Raw genomic sequence first — 19596 nt, 5'->3', positions numbered from 1 at the left:
CATTTTGATGGCTTTGGCTAGAAATCCACAATTTTATCAAAGTACAAAAAAAAATTTCAAGCTTGGCGTGATAACATTTAGTTTTTAACTGAGAAATTAACACAACTCAGTTGGTTTTAAACAACTGAACATTCCACATGAAGGGGAAATTTTCATTTGGCCTCTACACAACCATTCCTTGAGCAGCTAGCAAGAGAGCCACTTTCCGCTCTCCCATGAGTTAAAGCTTCCTGAAAATGCTGAGGAAAGACTGTCTTTCAGTGAACACCACCTTAGCAGGCGTCACAGGACACTCTGTATGATTTGGAAATAACTTCTTAAAGTATCCTACAACAGGCATAGAATGTTACTACACAAAGGGTCACATTTGGCACGTGGCGTACAAGAATCCGTTGTTTATTCACTGCATTGACGAAAGAAAGTTGTCGTATAATCCAGTTGGAAACCTGTAAAATCAGCCCTCCTTTGACATCTGTCTAATCCCTAAATTCATACTAAAAATATGGTTTCATTTACCTTTGAAAACATCTGTTTCTTTCAGATAATCAATTATGCCCTGGATTGCTGTGGGCCCACATTGTGTGCTAGGTATACCCCAGGGAATACCCGACAAGCAGAAGACGCTAAGGATGCCGGTTGGGGATTTCCTTCCTAGTTATGCTATCGGATTAATAGGTGAATCAAGTAGCATTTACCCCTAACAGACTTCACATAGGCCTCTAAAAACAGGTTTTTGGAAGGTTAGAAAAAGGCAAACACTATGTCAAAATTATACGTGAACTCACATTAAATGTAAGTACTAGAATTGATTGTTTCCCCAAGTCAATTTTTGTTTTGAGTGAGAAATAGCTGTCTTTTCCTTTAACCTTCAACTTTCTAGTTTTACAAATAAAACACACATTCAAAACAAAACAAAACAAAACTTGAGAAACTCCATTTTTAAAAATTAAATACAAATTGTTAAAATCTCTTAAGATACCTAAACTTCCTGCACTATTTGCCTAGTTCATTCCTATAAAGTTTAAAATCTCTGAGTTCTAACCTAATGAAAATAAATCACACATACCTCTGGGGAGAAAATTTTTAATTGTAGATACTGTTCTAAATTTTGATTAAAATTATTGTAATGTTTGAAATTGCTGATAAAGTATACTGGAGAGGTTAAGTGTGAATTTTGAAGCTGAGGACAGAAAAGCTGTGGTACTTTCATTAAAGACCTCTGCCTTTAAAATACTGGAGATAATGTCATCTTAAAAATAAAGAAATGGTTTGTTTGTTTGTTTGTTTGTTTGTTTAAAAGCAAATGGCTTTTAGGAATTTCATTTTGGCCAGAGTCCAACTTTACCACACTGCCAGAACTTTGTTATGTTAGAATTGTTAAGTTTTATTTTATTTTCCCTTTTGCCTGGGGAATCCTGGCAAAATATCTGTGATCCCTTGGTCTAGAAATGCAGTCACCTCCCTTTCTGCTCCCAGCGCTCTCCACCCTGCTCAGCTAAGGTCTTCTAGAGCAACAGCAGAGGGGTCACCTCTGAGGCAGAGTGGTGAGAGCATCCAGAAATTCATTTTAATAGATAATGCCAAAATTAGCTTTTAGTATTTTTGCAAAACCAATACCGTTAAGATGAAAATGCTCACCTATCTTTGTGATTCCTTATGGAAGAAACTGAACTCCAAATGTGCAACACTATAAAAGAAAGGATGGCTGTATAGAAATGAATCAACAAATAGCGATAGTTTGAACTTTTTTTTTCACTTTAAAAATCCAAATACCTAATCATACTTCTGCTTATGTTAAATAAGTTGTCGGTAATTCTCCCATATAGAACAGTTTTATTTTCCTCAGGACACGTGAATCTTTGAAATCAGCTTTTTATTTATTTATTTATTTATTTATTTAGGCCTTGGGGGGTTGAGGGGAGGGATGAAATATCCAGTTACCTTTCCTAGTTCTATTCTGATATTTACTAATCTCATCTTAATATCAAGCTTTATGTGGTGTGATACTTTTCTTTAGTTGAAAAGGTACCTTTAACAATATCTTTTAAAACCAAAGACTGCCTTGTATTTGTGATCACTTATCCCTCTCAATAAGGTATGTCCTTTTCTAAGCCTTGGGAATGGATTTGTGATTAGGCTCTAGGAAGCCGTGACTCTTTTGGAAAGGAGAGGAAAAACAAAACAAAAACCCATTTAGCTTTAAAATGTAGCACACTTAGGAACAGTTTCACTGAGCGTGTGTGGGGTAGCTTTGCGAGTCCCTGTGACACCCAGAGAATCTGTTTGTTGGACCACGGGCATACAGATTATGGTCTCTGCTGCAGTTAATCATTAAATCAGATGGCTTTTGTTAAGTGTCAGTGAGCATGCTTAATGTGAGTCTACAGGAATTTCTCAAAGTCGTCGTCCCAAATACTCAAGTTTGTCGAAAGTATAGTTGTAGCTCATGGGAGCTGGAGCATGAAAGGGTATATTCTAATATCGATAAGCCTGTGCAAGTGGATTATATCCATTTTAATGTAGAAAGTGTGTAGATGGCGTTGAATGTGAACAAACTAGCATGACTTCATCTATGTGTCATGACAGACCAGAGCTAACTTTTGGTATGTGACAGAATTTAGAAGATAGGTATCAGTAATGTATGAAAATACCTACCCAGACCTATAAAGAATATGTATATTTCATTGAGAAAAATAAACATACCTAGTGCAGGTCAACTTACATCTGAGAGGATTATTAATGACTAACATTTTGTGTCCCTTATTATCTGAGATGAGCTTTGATTGAAGTAAAAGCATTTAAACTTTTTTTTCAAATCTCTTAAAGATTGTTTTAAGAGATTTGAAAATACATGTGTGCCTTTCTGTAAACCTCTTCTTTTGAACCTCCAGCATAGTCGTGAGTGGCTTGGTAAGACTCAAACATCATCTGCGTGTTTACTAGACAGCAGTGCCTCTTAAGCAGGTAGCTGTGGACAATTTTGGGGGGAAGCACGGTAGTGCAATAATTAAAATGCTGAAAGAAAGTATCTATGGTCGGTGAGCTGGAACTACCACAGAAGTTAGTGATGTGTATTTAGCTGGGGAAAAACCCATTTTCTAACTTACAATAGTTCTCCATCATTTAAACTCCTTCTCAAATATAATAAATTAGAAAAAAAATCTCAAGAAAATCGGATTTGTAAAGTTATTTCTCTAGCTACCTGGCTTTCAGAAAGAAGGTCCTTGTGACAGTTTATAGCCAGCGCACTATCATAGGACAGGAGTCTCTTAGGTAAAATTTAAGATCTCTTCCACATCCTCAAGATCTTGCAAGTGAATAATCTAAAAGAAACTGATGTCTGCTGGGCGTTTCCTTAAGTCTGATTGTTGCAGAGGCACAAACTAAAATTCTTACCTCGTTTTCTGTTTCCTAGTTTTCTCCATGTTTTTTTATTTACCACAAAAGGGTAAAGCTTATTCATCAAGTGATTTTTACGCCATGGCATAACTGCAATTTCCAGCCAAATCGTTTTCATGTCTTTCTACCATTTTGGAATTTAAAAAAAAAAAAAAAAAAAGGAAACAAATTTGAAATGAAAACTCAAATTTGGATTGGCCTATTTACTGCTCTGAGTACCAGATAGCTAAGTGTTAATATACCCAGGCAGGGGGTCCTGAGCCTGCAGATAAAGGAAGGAGACATTTCTGGGGCTCCTTGCAATAAATGACATCAAACTGAATGCAAACCTTCAGCGAAAGGCAAAGAAATTAAGGGATATGTTGGGGCACAAAGAACTTTTGCTTTTCATAGTAAGTGTGAAGTCTAGAAAAATGTGGTGGTTTCTCACGTTCTATTTATATGTTGTTTTACTTGAGGGATGCCTTGAAGCAATGCTAGAACCACTTCTGTACAAGGGGGGAGGGAGGGGGAGTGTGTCATCCTTTATTCAATTTGTTATGTAAAGGTGCTTATCTTGCAGTAAAAATAATACTTTAGTGATAATATGACAGGCGTTCTGTAGGCTTGACCAGTATGGAAGGGTTTTAAATGATTGATGTGATGTTGTTTTTAAAAGTCAGTCAAATAGCACCCTCAAAGAATGAGGCTATCAATCTTCATGTCATTTTTATTTACCGATACATATATTTTTTTAACCTCTCCAAAAATAAATTTTAAGAAAAAAAAATCAAAACTTAAATCTGCATCTCAAATTTGAATATTTGCATTCTGGACTGATTGTCTTTAAAATAATAAATTAGCTTTGTTGTTCAAATTATGAAAATCTAAGGGCTAGAATGGCTCAGAAATTCTCCATGTTCTCAAACCCTGTGGTGTTTGTCTAACAGTCTCTCCTCACAGGTTGCTGCCATTCGTGTTCTCCCAGTGGGGACTAACCTAGAGGAATTATGAACATTTGAAGCTGGCTGGCCCAGAAGTGACTTCCTAGTCATTCGCTCTGGTGGAGTGAGAAACAGGCACGGTGTGGGAGAAGAGGATTCAGGCCTAGGGCATGGTGTGGGAGGAGGGGATTCAGGCCTAGGGCATGGTGTGGGAGGAGGGGATTCAGGCCTAGGGCATGGTGTGGGAGGAGGGGATTCAGGCCTAGGGCATGGTGTGGGAGGAGGGGATTCAGGCCTAGGGCATGGTGTGGGAGGAGGGGATTCAGGCCTAGGGCATGGTGTGGGAGAAGAGGATTCAGGCCTAGGGCATGGTGTGGGAGGAGGGGATTCAGGCCTAGGGCATAGTGTGGGAGAAGAGGATTCAGGCCTAGGGCATGGTGTGGGAGGAGGGGATTCAGGCCTAGGGCATGGTGTGGGAGGAGGGGATTCAGGCCTAGGGCATGGTGTGGGAAGAGGGGATTCAGGCCTAGGGCATGGTGTGGGAGAAGAGGATTCAGGCCTAGGGCATGGTGTGGGAGAAGGAGATTCAGGTTTAAGGCACAGTATGGGAGAAAGGGACTGAGGCCTAGGGCATGGTGTGGGAGGAGGGGATTCAGGCCTAGGGCATGGTATAGGAGGAGGGGATTCAGGCCTAGGGCATGATGTGGGAGGAGGGGATTCAGGCTCTTTGCAAACATCTCACACATCCCCCAGGCCTCGGATAGGTGTCATTTTAAAGATGGACCCCTTCTCCCTTCAGAGGCACACAATGGCCAAGTTCCTTGCTTTAGTTTCACCTTTGATGAAGACTGAGTCTGAAATCTCCATCCTGGGTACACTTCTGTGATCATATATTCTCACTATAATATTTGCCAGGGTTACCGACCGTACCCATTGTCTGCTACAAACACTTACTATTGGAATCTAATTGGTTTAGTTTTTTTTTTTTCTCCTCCACTTTGACCCAGTCATCAGCCCCATACAGCAGGGTACTTGCTGCTGCTGCCTGAGCTGTTTTGGCCTCCTCTCTTTCACCTCAAGAACCGAAACCCAGCAGCATCCTCCTGACTCACACTCCCAGCCAGGAAAAGGTTGCTTGGGTTTCCATAAAGTGTGCCGCTTGTTCAGCCACACGAGGCAGGGCTCGGTGCAGGCGGGGGACAGCCAGCTGTCAATACTGCTGGACTTGGGGAGGCAGCGGCTCTGCTGCCCAGCTGGGGGCCTCTGCGCTTCCTCTTCCTCATGCCTTTTGCTTAGCATAGCTCTCTCCTCTCAACATAAACTACTGGAAAGAAGGTTCAATGGAGTCAGGGGGACATACCCATCTCTCACAGCACGGATGTCACTCTGCCACATTCGTTTCTTCATTTTTAAGAGTAGAGTGACAACATCCTATCCCTTGTTCCTTGACACAATGTGAGCATGAATGTGAGTTTTCACATCATTAAGCTCTCAGAGGAAAAATGCTGTATAATTTTTAGGGAACAATACTACTATAGAAATAATTTGTTTTTACACTAAGATGAAAGTTTTTTGTTGTTGTTGTTTTGTTTTGTTTTGTTTTGTTTTTCTTCTATCACAAAGCCTTCCCAGCAGTGTGGATCTTTTTTTTTTTTTTAATGTTGATTTTTCTTTTTGAAAATTTAAATACATCGAGCACTAATAGTTGCAGCTTTATTTTGGTTCTCAGCATGCCCTCATGGAAAGCAATTTCTACATGTTGTGTGAAAATTAAAGGGCCATATCTGTGATAAGCTTACACACTCTCCGGTGGGCTTGTGGGTATGAACACATGTGTACAAGTCTCCTCTCATTGGTGCCACACCTTTGGTTTCTTCTGACAACTTTCTCCATGCCCTGAGTCTGTTTTTTTTTATTGATCCAGGGTGCCACACCCATATCACTTCTTGGGAGTAAAGGGAAGACTTCATTGACTTCTCAGAGAAAAACTTCTATGTCAAGTGCCCCCCTCCTTTTAATGCTGAAGAAATCAAGATTAAAAATGCCATGATTGATGTTCACTGGAGTATCGTTTTAAGAAATCGTATAAAAACCAGTATGACGACTGTACAGAATGACAACAGACAAGTGCCCGGGAGACGGCAGCACATGTCAGGTCAGCCCAGAGCATCTCAGTGTCAGGCCTCGTGTCACCGATGTGCTCTTTGTGTTGTCATGACCATACCATGGTGTCATGCAAATGGGTGTGGGAGGGTAACACATCTGGGTGGCGCCCAAAGAGCAGCAGAGCACGACCGTGTCCCTGCTTAGGCAGACACTTTAAAATGATAGGATATGATCCAACTCTGTGTGTGTGTGTGTGTGTGTGTGTGTGTGTGTGTGTGTGTGTGTGTGAAGCAGAGCCAAGTATTGTATGGCTTCAGAGTCTCTTTTCAGCCTGTCCACGTCCCTCTTTGATGCCACTTCACAAAAGCAGTTGGGCCACGGCCTCTATTCCCCCCCCTTTTCTTTCTTTCCCTCCTTGTTATCACGATACAATCTTCCTTTTTAGTCTTATCATTTTCATCAGTTCTTGTAAAAGGCAAAATGAGCAAAACAATACGTGTTTGGTTAAAAAAACAACAACAACAACAACAACCAAAAAACCAAAAAACAGTTCTTTGTTGCTATATTTAATCATTTGGTTTTTAAAAAGAAGAAAACAACAACAACAAAAAACAAACAAGCACCTCCCTCCCACTGTGGTGGTGGGGGGGGGGCGAGAAACAACCTTCTCTCTGCTTGATGCCATAGACAAGAGTCCAAAGGACATTAGCTTAGACAAGAGTCCAAAGGACATTAGCTGCTCCGTTGCACACATTGGAGGGAGAGTTTGCTGCGGGCTCTGTCTCCCTAATAGACTGGAGATTTTGTAAAAGGTTTTGGAGGGTTTTGTTTAACCATTTCTGCATGTGTTTTTAATGAGCTCATGATGATTTGTAACAAAGGCCAGGTTGTGGGGTTTGCAGCCTTTTTTTTTTTTTCCGGACCCGATCCCTTCCCGCTGACCTGCAGAGTAGGCACCTGTGCTCCTTGCCTGGCTCACGTATGGGAGGCAAGGTGGTAGGGCCATCTCCGGGCCTGTCTGCCTGCCAGGGATGAATCATGCAGTAGGCAGAGCGGAAGGAGTCTCTTTGTTGACACCTTTCCATCTGGACTTTGGATACGGCCGGCCGTTCATGGAGAGCGTGGGTTAGCTGGAAAGAACTGCTCCTCCATGAAGGCCCCGGGCAGTGTAAAACACACCAGCAGAGGAACTGCCCAGCATCGCAGCCGCAAAGCAGAGAAGCGTCCTTCCCAGGTCCAGGCGCGCCCAGGTTTGTGAATGTGTACGACTCCCGCCTTGACAAGTGGGTATTTAATAGTCAGTAGGATCATTTACAGCCTCATTCAGATAAAGTGATGGGAGGACACCTGAATAAATACATCAAGCTCAGGTGGCTGAGCGCTAACCCCTTGGAGTTTAATAATTAAAATAAACACAACTATTGAGACGAATCCCAGTTTTGCCATGTATAAATGTAAGATACGCTGCACAGGATGGTGTTCGTGATTCATGCAGGAATATGATGGATAGATGATATGTGTTCCATAGCTATTTAAGAAGAAGAAGAAAAAAAGAGACCATCTTAGTCATTGGGGTAAAGCTATGTGATACATTGTACCATCCACTCTGATTTGGGGCCAGTAGATTTTTTTTTTTTTTGTCTTTCTGTCTTTTTTTTTTTTTTTTTTTTTGTGAAAGATTACTTCTTGGCAAACTAGATATGCAAACGCCAGAATACAGTAAAACCACATTTAATTGGACCTACTTGCCAACTCCTTGAACACAGCTTGGATTATCCCACTGGAGGCTGCTTCTGTTAAAAGCAGGGGGAGGAGGAAATGGCATACTGACAAGGCCTCGGATATTTTTTTTTTCTCTCCACTCGAAGTACAATTATGCAATGAGCCAAGTTTGGAAGTATTTTACTATGTTTAATAATTATTATTAAAGATATTGTAAAACATATGCATTTGTTAAGTGGAATGTAATGGGAGTAAAAATCATGTCATAAATTTCACTTTGGATTTATTTTTCTATTTTGCGTTTTATTTGACAGCCTTCCAACTTGAGTCTAGCCCAAAGCCTGTACTCTAATATAGATCATACTTGATATTAAAGTGAGAAGAGGGGGTGATTTATAGGGGCTGCATAGGAACTGTTTTCTTATCAGGGCCAGCCTATATGGAACCACCACCTCTGTTCAGGTAATGACTGACGTGAAAACCATTCACAGCGGGATGGCAGCGAGAGAGAACAGCAGCTCTAAAAACCACATGTCCTGGCCATGCCTGATGCTCAAATAGAAGCTGGAGCAGGGAGCAGGGTGGCTACTTCTTTGTGTGTGTGACTCTTGGAGGAATGTGGTTAGGATGCTGGGTGCTGAGCTGTGGTGCTGAATTCCCATCCCAGCCTCTCACCTGGGATGCTGGCATTGGTCTGTTGTACGCCTTGAGCTTAAACAAATTTGTCTTATCTGTACAGTGTCTTTTCCAAAGAGGAAGAAATGCTCCTGAAATCCCACTTTTTGACATTGAGCGGAGGTGCCATCTCTAATGATTAGCGAGACACTCGAGGTTGTTTGTGCCGAACTCCACCTGCGCTGTGAAATCCCCGTGATTTTTCTCACATTCCCACTCAAGCTGCTGAGCAACTGGGTCCTCTCTCTCTCTTCTATGTGTGGTTGTGTCAGTGTGACTTCGGTGCGCCATCCACTGGGTTGTTTCTTTCTGCCCCACCACAACTAATGATGAGCTGCTGGAGGAGGCTGGCAGGTCACGGGAGGGCAGAGTCCCCGCATCCACGCCCCCCCCTGCCCCCGCCCCTTCAGCAGGCTGCCTTTCTTTCCAGTGGGGGTGACATCCTCTGGTCTGCTTTCCTAGGTACCCTTTGAAAGGATCCCCCAGGGCTTCTGGAACTCTCCTGCAGCTCTGCTGCCGCGTGGTGGGACTGCGGCAGCGTGAGGCTTGCATGTGCAAAGGGAAGGCAAGGACATCTGGACTGTGTCCCCGAAAGCAGAGTACCCGAGGCGAGCCTTTCCCAAGCCAGCAGCACCAGCTCCCATATGCCCTGGAACTTTCTCTGGACACCCACAGCTCTGGGTCAGGAAGGACTGACCAGGAGCTAGAGAGAGAGGGGGCTTGGGAGCTTTCTGGAAAGGTCTTGCTTCTAAAAACCGGAAACCAGGAGGGAAGAAGGTGCTGATGAAAAATCTGCCCTCTTGTTCTCTGCTGACTAAGCCGTGTTGTACTGACAAGAGACTAGATCGTTTCATCTTTAAAATAAACCTTTTTGAGCTAGATGCCGCTGAGGTTCATTCTAGCTCTGCGTTCTTGGGTATCTTTTACCTATTTAGCTGAAATGTTGCCTGAACTTGAACAGGGCAGTATTTTCCAATTAGAGTAGAAATGGTGACTAATACAGCGGTAGGCTTCTGAGGTGCCCGTGATCAAAGGCATGCTTGCTCCGATAAGGGCGGGCAGGGGGAGGGGTGGGGAAGCCTTCTCCTGGCCAGTGGGATTTTAATATCTAACTGCACTCACGTTTACACATGTCAGCCATGTGCTAAGCATATGTTTTCTTGTGTCTGGTCAAATCCAGTGGGTGTGGGGTTAATTTTTAATTTTTATTTTTTTTTAATTTTTATTTTTTAACAGACAAATAATAACAAAAACAAACAAAACAAAAAACCTTAGAGATTCTAAATAAATACACCACAAGAACTTCGTGCTTTGTTTTATTTTGTTAGCACTCTTAAGAAAGTGGGTGAAGACAGAATCAGCCATGTTGTACATTTTTCGTTATTGGTTATTTTAAGGAGCAAAGATCACATAGAGGGTTCACCTCGATAAGCATGCTCCCTTTTAGTTCTGCAAAAGGATTTTCTGTCTCAGTTTCTCCACAGAATTTTCTTTGGACAGCTCTCCGCCACTTTGTGTCACAGGTCTTTGAGCAGCTGTCAAAGGAAGGCACGCAAAAGACTAGCGCTCCTCAGATATGGTTCATGGGATTTTGAGTGGCAAAGGGGATTCCTATAGGTCTAGAGGTCAGAGGTCACATACATTAGATCATCAGGAGACCATACTGTTTTTGCATATGGACTTTAAAATTAGAGAAGAGCCAATTCTCAATCCCAAATAACAACCCCCCAACTCCCCACCCCACCCAAGCCGAATGTGTTTGTGCACATGCGCACACGTGGATGCCAGAAATCAACCTTGGTGTTATTTCTCAGGAGCCATACACCTTGTTTTTGTTTCTTTTGTTGTTGTTTTGCGACACAGGCTATCCTGGAAGTCGCTGTGTAGCCCATGCTGGCTGCCCTCAAACCTAAATCAACTGCCTCAATTTTCCAAGTGCTGCGGTTACAGGTACGAGCCACGGCACCCTACTCTCACTTTGTTTTGAGGCAGGGTCTCTTACAGGAGCAGGGCCTTGCAGTTAGCCTACTGGCGGGCTTGGGATCCATTCCGTCTGCCTGTCTGCCTCCACCTTCCCAGAGCCGGAAGGGCTTGCTACCATGCTGGGCTTGCTTTGTGGGTTCTGGGAATTTACCTGGGGCCCTCCTACTTCGGCAGCACCACTTCACTCACTGAGCCATGTCTCCAAGCAGACTAACTACTCCTCAGGGAATCTCAAGGCACACCCAGATTTCTAGTGCGGTCTTAAATCACTCCAGGTGGAAGAAAATTCTACCACAATCTTCCGTGCAGAAAACCATCCAAGAGAATGAGTGGCAGACTGCAACCTAATTGAAATATTCTCATTTTTCTCTTTTCCATTCGGAAGTCACAAAGTGAAAAATGATTGAGAAATTCGAGCTTGACACAGGAGCAGGATCTAAATAGGGCCACGCTCTCATATTAGTTAAAACTCTTGGGGTTGCAAAGGAGTGAAATCCAACTTAAGTTAGTTGAAGCCAAGAAAGAATTTTTGTCATAAGGCTACGTGGATTCTGTGGGATCCAAAAGAGGAATAAGTCTGGGCCTGGGCGCAGCTAGCCCGCGCGGCTCGGGCTCGGGGGCTGTCTGGATTCGCTCTCCTGCCATTGCCTCTGCTTTCCTTACTGCTGATTGGCAGTTCCCATCCCTCAGTCCACATGGTGGAACAGGGCTGCCAACTGCTTCTGCATTTACATGTCTTCATTTTCAGACACCCAGGGGGAGACTGACTTCTTTTTGTCAGTTGCAGGGCCCAAATCTTGGGGGAGGGCTCTGATTGGTCAGCTTGGATCAGGTGCCCATTTCTCCACCAATGGCTGGGGCCAAGAGTGCGTCCCATTGTGCCAACAGGCAGACTCCTGTGGTGCCATATGCATGTCGAGGGGCCTGCATGTTCAGGGGGCCGGGGGCCGAGGAATAGTTCCCAGGAGCCAGGGACACGGTTCCCAGAAATGAGGCCGGTGCTGGGCTGAGAAAACAATGGGAGCCCATCATGCTTCTGGACTGAATTTAAAGGCAAACTATGAAAAGATATTTATTTGGAAGTGAGAAGAATATGTTCTCCCTTGTGGCGTAACAGCAGTTAATTTCTAACCCACGGTCAAGCACTAAGTGAGATAATGTATGTTTGTTAAAGCACTGTGAAAAAAAATTAATTTTCGTGTCAGCTCCCTCCCTTGGAGCATTTCCACGTGCGTGCGTGTTTCTCATGTCCTTACCTGGCTCATTCTGCAGAACCCAACAGCAAGCATCTCTCTCCTTGGCTGAATAATGACCAGTGTGCCTTGTGAGCCCAGCACCGGGTAGTCAGACAGTCAGAGCTGAGAACAGAGAAGGTACATCCTTTCTACTTCCTTGGGGCCTTGAAGAGGGCTTCTGTATCCACGAAGAGCTCTGCCCTGGCACAGGTAAGAGAGGTACGTTCTCCACCTAGGGATGCAGGAAGCACGGAGGTGCTGGGAGTACAGATGTGAGGTAATGTGAGCAAAGTCCTCATACTCTGAGTGCACATTAACCACCAGTCAGGCGGTTAGCTACTGAGCTCTGTTGCTTCTGAGTAAACCCTCTGGTGGCTGCCTGCCTCCTGGAAAGAGAGACCAAGCCTCGGAGAGACCTGCTGTCTAGTGCCCCAGGAAGAGAGCGACACGAATTGGTTTAACGGAAGATAGAAACAGACTGTGTTGGTCCCTAGATGCTCTTGGTCCTGTCTTAGGGTTTCTGTTACTGTGAAGAGACACCGCGGCAGCTCTTATAAAAGGAAACAGTTAACTGGCGCTGGCTTACAGTTCAGAGGGTTGGTCCATTATCGCCATGCTGAGAGGCACGGTGGAGACGTAGGTGAGAGTTCTCCATCTGCATCGGCAGACAGCAGGAAGAGAGCGCCACACTGGGCCTGGCTTGAGCGTCTGAGATCTCAGTCTACCCCAAGTGATGAGTTTCTTCCAGTTAGGCCACACCTACTCACACCTCCTAACAGTGCCTCCTTATGTGCCAGCGGGGGACCATTATCTTTCAAACCACCACAGGTTCTGGCCCTAAAGATGCAAATGGTGAGCTCTAAAGGCCAAGATGGAGAAGCAGTGACCCAGAGCCCTGCAAGCCTCCAGGTCTGGCTTCTGTGTTAAAAACTAACGCTGCAGCTCTCTTTGAACGAGAACCGGTCCGGTGAGTTGCCCCTGACTAGATAACGGAGGCATTGCTTCAGCAGAGATGCCCGCAGTCACAGGTACAGAAAATTGACTCAGACCAAGTTCAGAAAAGAAGTCCAGGAGTGATGGTAACCTTCACAGTAACCAGGTGTAGGTGCAGCGACTTAGATGATGGTATTTCTTTCATTTTCTCCTTCCCTCTTTCCCACGTTTTTTTTGTTTTGGGGGGGGAGGGGCGGTTATTCCCTTAATTTCAGCTGCAAATACTATTTTTTTTCCCTTGTTGTTTGGTTTTTGTTGTTGTTTTGTTTTCTTTTCTTTCTTTTTTTTTTTTTTCCTGAGACAGGGTCTCTCTGTGTTAACCTTGGCTGTCCTGGACTCACTTTGTAGACCAGGCTGGCCTTGAACTCACAGTGATCCACCTGCCTCTGCCTCCCGAGTGCTGGGATTAGCAAATATTCTTTCTTCATAGGGTAAGATAATCAAACACAGAAAAAGCTAGTCATATTCCAGCTAGTGACTCCAAGGAGAAGGGGACAGCACCCTCCTGGTGTCTGTGTTTAACTCCTAAGGGAGCAGCTGTCTAAGCTTTGCTTTGGATGGTGCGCTCCTCCATGACATAGGAAGGTGACCTATGCTGAGGCCAGCTTGGGGATCATACCTAAACTTTGGTACAGGTCTTTCAGAGGCAGAAGTAGAGCTAGAACAGGAAGGGGAGAACCAAGGAGATTCTATGAAGAAGTCACTCTGAGGTCCTTTCTGCCCAAGGAAAGAAACTTGGCATGTAGCAGGCTAGGAAAAGAGGAGGTATGTAGTAGCAAGGATGGGTGTTTTGCTTTGCTTTGCAACAGGGTCTCATGTACCCCAGGCTGGCCTCAAACTTCCAGGAGGACCTAGAAGTTCTGAGCTTCCTACTCTGTCTCTCAGGTGCTGGAATTACAGGCACATGTCACCAGGCCAGTCTATGTGATGAAGGGCTGGGATGGAACCCAGGGCTTTGCGTGGGCCTGGGACACACAGGGCCCCGCTGACCAAGTGTCATCCACCACCTTAGAGAAATCTCTAGAACAGTTTTTTTCCCCTTAAGTGGCTACTGTACTCTTCGCTCTGGGAACACAGAGGTCCTTACCACCATGACACCATGTACTGGGTAATGAAATAAACAAACAGAAGTTGTCATAAACCCTCAAGAGTATTCTGCAAGCTGAAGAACAAAACAGCAGATAGAACCACACAGTGGTTGGGAGCCAGCCTGGAGGATGCGCCAGAGACTTTTCTAGGGAGGTGGCAGGTGGTCAGAGATCAGCCGGCAGTGAGCAGGTGGAAGAGCGGGCTGGACTCAGAGACTCACGGGTATATTCGCGGAACCTGGAGCCCCAGCTCAATGCTTAGCCTCATTAGCCCAGTCAGGGCATCGGTGGAGAGGGTGTTTTAGTGTCACAGAGCCACTAGGACAAAAGCCCACAAACTCAATGTCTTAAAACATATTGTCTTGTGCAAACAAACAAAACAAAACAAAAAGCAAAAATAAACAACCCCTCCCCCCCCCAAAAAAAAACCCTCCAAAATTAAGATGTTGGCGTAGCCATTGTCCCTCCAGGAGATCCACTGGGGAACCATCACTTGACACTTCACTTCAGCTTCTGATGGTGCCAGCGACTCCTGTGGCTACAGTCTAACCTCCACCTTTATCATTATGTGGTCCCCTGCTCTATGTCTGGGTCTCTCCCTCTGCTTTTTCTGAGGATACTGGTCATTGGACTTGGGGCACACTGGATAAACCATGGTGATGTGACAGGATCCTAGAGCGTCTTCCATCTGCAAAGACCCCCCCCCTCTTTTTTTTTTTTTTTGGTTTTTCGAGACAAGGTTTCTGTGTATTAGCCTTGGCTGTTCTGGACTTGCTGTGTAGACCAGGCTGGCCTCGAACTCACAGCCATCTGCCTAGCCTCTGCCTCCCGAGTGCTGGGATTAAAGGCGTGCGCCACCAAGCCTGGCAAGATTTATTTAGATGTATCTTCTAGTAAGCTACCATCTAACCTGCGACAGAGGGCTGCACAGTGAGTATGTTCTCGGTGTTGGATGGGGTTCAGCTCTTAGAGTCTCTGGAGCAAGAAAGTAGATTCATTTCCTGTCCATTCAAGAAGAAATCGTAGGTATCTCGTGGAAGCAGATAGTAAGGTGGTGGTGGGGCATCTACACTACTGGGGTCCAAGGCAGAAAGTAGAGAGCTGGGTAACATCTCACCAGAGCAAGGGATGGACAAAAGTGTTTGTATCATAGGTCTACTTGGCCAATAGATTTGAGGTAGTGGAGCGGCAGGGTGAAGGCACAGGAACTGTAGACAAAAATACCATTCTTAACGGAGTCCCCAAACTGCTTTTCCTCCAGGAGACAGCCCCGAGCGATGAAAAGAATGTTACCAAAAATCTGGGTTCAAATCCCTGACTTTCCTTCTGTTTCCCAGATTATTCACATTGGTGATGTTTCCCAGTGCCTGAGCTGTGGTTTTCTGTTGTAGAAAATGGAGCTAAGTAATAAGGACTTCACAGATCTCTTGAAAGAATGAAATAATAACATGAGTAGGGCATGGCTCTAGGGCTTGGCACCTCGTGGGCACCCAGATGTGCTGGCTTCCCCTCCTTCCTCCTCGCCTGGCCTGTCCCTTTCCGCCTGGTACTTCCCCAGGGCTCAGCTGTGCCCAGCTCTTACTTCCCTTTCCCACGTCACCTGCAGCCTCTGTCTCCTGAGACCTCTCCTCAGAGGGACCCTCTCCACCGACCTGGAACCTTCAAGCAAGTGTCTTTTCCTGGTGGCTGGTAACCAGCACGGCAACATGCTGTAAACGCAACACGCAGTGAAGTGCGTGGTCTGAGCACCTAGACCTCCGGTGCTTGCTTAGCTGATCTCTGTGGTGGTGGTGTCACACACACATACACACACACACTCTCTCTCTTTTTTCTTGCATCGCTTACACAGCCAACATTCCAAGGGGGTTGGCATTGCCTGGCTCTGGAAAAGGCAAGCTGAACCGTGGTTTTCTTTTGGTGTGTTTCGCTCAATCTGATTTGTAGCCCATTCTAATTGGTAACAGATATCCCCCTACACTGGTTTAAAGTCCCCACCATAATAAAATAAAATAAAATAAAAATAAAGCCCCCACCATGCAGCTCTTAACTGACTGGCTCCCCCACCTCACCCCACCCCCCATAGCCTCACAAACACCCTAACCCATCCGTTGTACAAGTCTTTGCCATGATGTTTGATGTAGAGTCTAGATGAAGCCTGGAACCAATTTCTTTTGCCTCATTTTGATGGCCCAGAAATTCAGATTGGAATGGCCAAAGAGGGCCTTTAAAGACCCAAGCAAATCTCTGTTTATGCAGGTAAGGAAAATGAGCCTCAGGCAATGTGACGAGACTGGCCCAGAGTCACGTGGCTGGGTTGCGGTGAAGATATGAGACATGAGGTCCCCCATCCCAGCCCGCACTTCCTGCCTCTTGGTTCTACTCAGAGTGGTAAAGGAGATGGCTGGACCCCCACATCAGCTATGTCTCAAGGAAGTGCTCATATCCATCTTGTGTTTGATGGGGAAGGCTGCAGTGTGATTGTTCTGACCGTGCATGTGCCCTGGGTACCCAGAGCCTGTCTGTGCCTTCTAACAGGAGCTAAACATCCGTGGTGCCACATGGACCTGCCAGCATACTCAGCCCCACTGAATCCCGTCTTTATGTTGAAGACTCGGTTTATATTTCATCGACACTCAGCACGCTGTGAGCTCGAGGTTGGGCGTGTGCTTGCTCCCTTTGGGAATGTGGATTTGAAGTTCATGGAGCAGGTTCCGATCTAGGAAGGAAATAGCCTCTTACTCACGGGGTCTTTCTGGACTCTATGTGTTCGTCACCGGCCTGACCTGGTTGTTCTCAGAAACACATACTCACAGAGGTCTCAAAGAGCTGGGCTTGGGGAGGCCTGCCTGTGGGGATCAGGCATCTTCCATGTAGGCTCCCCATCTCCAGGAGGGTGCTCACAGGCCCAGCCTCTGTAGCTGAACCCTCCCTTCCTTCCATCCCCCTTTCTTGGAGTTGAGGGGGAGGTGAGAAGGGACTTGGCTCTGTGCCTGGCACACAGCGATCCTACGGGAAGGTGCCAGCTAGTACTACAGCTACTGTTGGTGTTACTGTCACAGCGTCCACACCTTCTACACCACTCACGGGCTGCTTCCTGCCAGCACTGCGACCTGGAGGGAAGGGAGTGAGCTGGGAAATAGGAACCATGGAGTGTGGAGGTCAGTGCCTTCCCAGGCCTGCTGCCCTTCCCAGACTCCTTTGCTTCCTCTGGATGGTCATTCCTATACACCGTGGCATTCACCCGAGTGTCTGCTCTCATTCACATGGAGACCGCTGAGATCTACTGGGAACTGGGCATTCTCACGTCAGCCTCAGGAGGCTGGTGTCCCCCACGAACTGTGATACAGAAGAATCAAGAAAGATTCCAAGGGTGAAGTGACATGCCCGACGTCACTACAGAGTGATGGGCTGAGCCCTGCCCACCTCCAAAGCTGGCACTGCACCTGCTTGCTTAGGAATACCTGCTGCCTGTCACCAGCCAGTCACCAACACTTAGTCGTTAGGGGTCATGGGTAATTTTCCTTTGCAATTCTTAGATTCTGGGCTTTCTAAAGGAGACTGCATTACTTGTGTAAGTGAAAATAGCATTGGTGGTCACTAACAGTGTCCTGGCTACACGTCACCTCATTTGTGCCCTGCGTAGCCATGCGTAGGGCTCTATATGGGTAGTGTCCTCACTTTGTTTTTCTTACTATTATTCCTGCCCCCTTCCCTGCCTCCCCCTCTCTCTCTTTCCTCTGTTTATTTTGTTTGTTCCCTTGAGACAGGATATTATTGCTACATAGCCATAGCCCAGGCTGGCCTAAAACTCACGGCAACCCTCCTGCCTCTGATTTTATAATCCAGCCCCACTTCCTGTTCTCTCTCGGCTTCCTGACTGCTAATGAAACGTGACCAGACAGCCTCCTGCTTAGGCCACCGTTCTTTGTCTCCCATACTGAAATGTAATCTCTCTCTCGAACTGCAAGCCTGAATATGCCCATCCTTCCTCAGGGTATTTTATCATAGCAACAGGAAAAGGAAGTAAGACAAAGGAGGGTCGTGTGCAAAATGCCTTGCTTCAGCAGCCCATGCTGACACCCGGTTAAGGTGGAATCCTTAGCAGTGGGACTTAGCAGGAAGAAGTTAGGTCAGTGTGTGAGTGTGACCTTGAAGGGGATTGTGGGACCCCAGCTCCTTACCCATTTCCCCCATTGTTACACAGGCCCCAAAGCAATGGGTTGTAGACTGGAGATTCCACAACTGTGAGCCAAAACCAACAAATAAACAACAACAATGGCAGAAAAACAGACAAACAAACAAACAAAAAACTTCCCTTCGTAGAAGCTGATGATCTGAGTTCTTGTTACAAGGGCGAAAGCTGCTAGGGCTCCCTGTAAGTGTCCCCCTTTCTTCATTGCTTGTACAGCCCTGACCTCTTTCTCATGTGTCTTTTATCCCACTTTATATGTAGAGACGTATCGTGGTCACATGGTGTCTGGAGGTTACTTGATTTAGGACAGCGTCTTTAAGCAAAAGAATACTAGAATGTGTTACTTGGGGGAAACCTCATAAAACCACCTGGAGATGTGACTTCCGCTCTGCGATCCCTCCCAGGACCCCGGGAAAGGACCCCTGTTAGCTTGGAGACCTGAGGCTCAGCTGCAGGGCCTTCAGGTTACACCCTCCTCCAGGCTTAAAAGACTGGTTAAAAAGTGTTAAAAAGAGCTCAAAGTTCAGCTTGATCAATACCAGGAAGTAAAATTAAACAAAGAATGCTGAACAAAACAGAAAACTCCTTCCAGGAAGCCTCTTGGGTCAAGAGGAAGAGCAAGGAGCGTTGAGTTCTTCTATGAAGTGAAGATAAGCGCCTCGGTCTGGGAGCAGTCAGTAAGGTAGCGTGTACGCCCCGGCTTTGTCCCTTCCTCATAACTGCTGAGGAACGAAAAGACGCTTGGACTCTTTTTGTCCTCGGCGAAATCTATCCTCGAGTTTTGTATACACTGGGCATTCCATAGTTCGCTGAACGAACTGGGTGGGTGGATGAGTCATTTTGTTAAGAAGGAAGTCCATCCTTGGGAGAGGGCTTGGGACTCCACCTAAATGAGTTTTCCAGTGGGGGCTGCTCATTCTCAGTCCTTCACTGGTGGCAATCAACAGAAAGGCAGGAAGGATGCACATCTGGCTGAGGAAGCAGAGATCGGCTGAGGTGATCCGGAGAAGCCCTGCTTGGGCTAACTATGAAGAATTAGCATGCACCCAAACTAGACAAAAGCTGTCAAACGCAACCCAGGAGGATATGTCTGATGGCTATGCCATGCAACACTGGTGGAGTTCTCACTTCATGCTTTTTTGAATACATTCGGTGCTTAGGGAGCAGTTATTTCACCGACACAATCTTCTGGGGCTTGGGGAGGAAGTCCCTTTCTGTTGGCTTCTCAAAGGACTATTATAAAGATGAAACGCTGTGCAGGTGGCGGTAGTGTGTTTGTG

The 19596-nt window shown here is 45.7% G+C and overlaps 1 long non-coding RNA gene across 1 annotated transcript; it reads left to right on the top strand.

Moving 5' to 3' along the window:
* The first annotated feature begins 7364 nt into the window (after positions 1-7364).
* LOC311595057 lies at positions 7365-10127 on the top strand. The gene is made up of 2 exons (XR_014778297.1): positions 7365-7678; positions 9288-10127. It is a non-coding gene; the product is annotated as an uncharacterized lncRNA (long non-coding RNA).
* Positions 10128-19596: the final 9469 nt, after the last annotated feature.

This window comes from Acomys minous (assembly GCF_964271855.1).
Source record: "Acomys minous genome assembly, chromosome: 1".
Classification (NCBI taxonomy): domain Eukaryota; kingdom Metazoa; phylum Chordata; class Mammalia; order Rodentia; family Muridae; genus Acomys; species Acomys minous.
The sequence above is the reverse complement of the archived record's forward strand: the minus strand, read 5'-3'. Positions and strand labels throughout refer to the sequence as shown.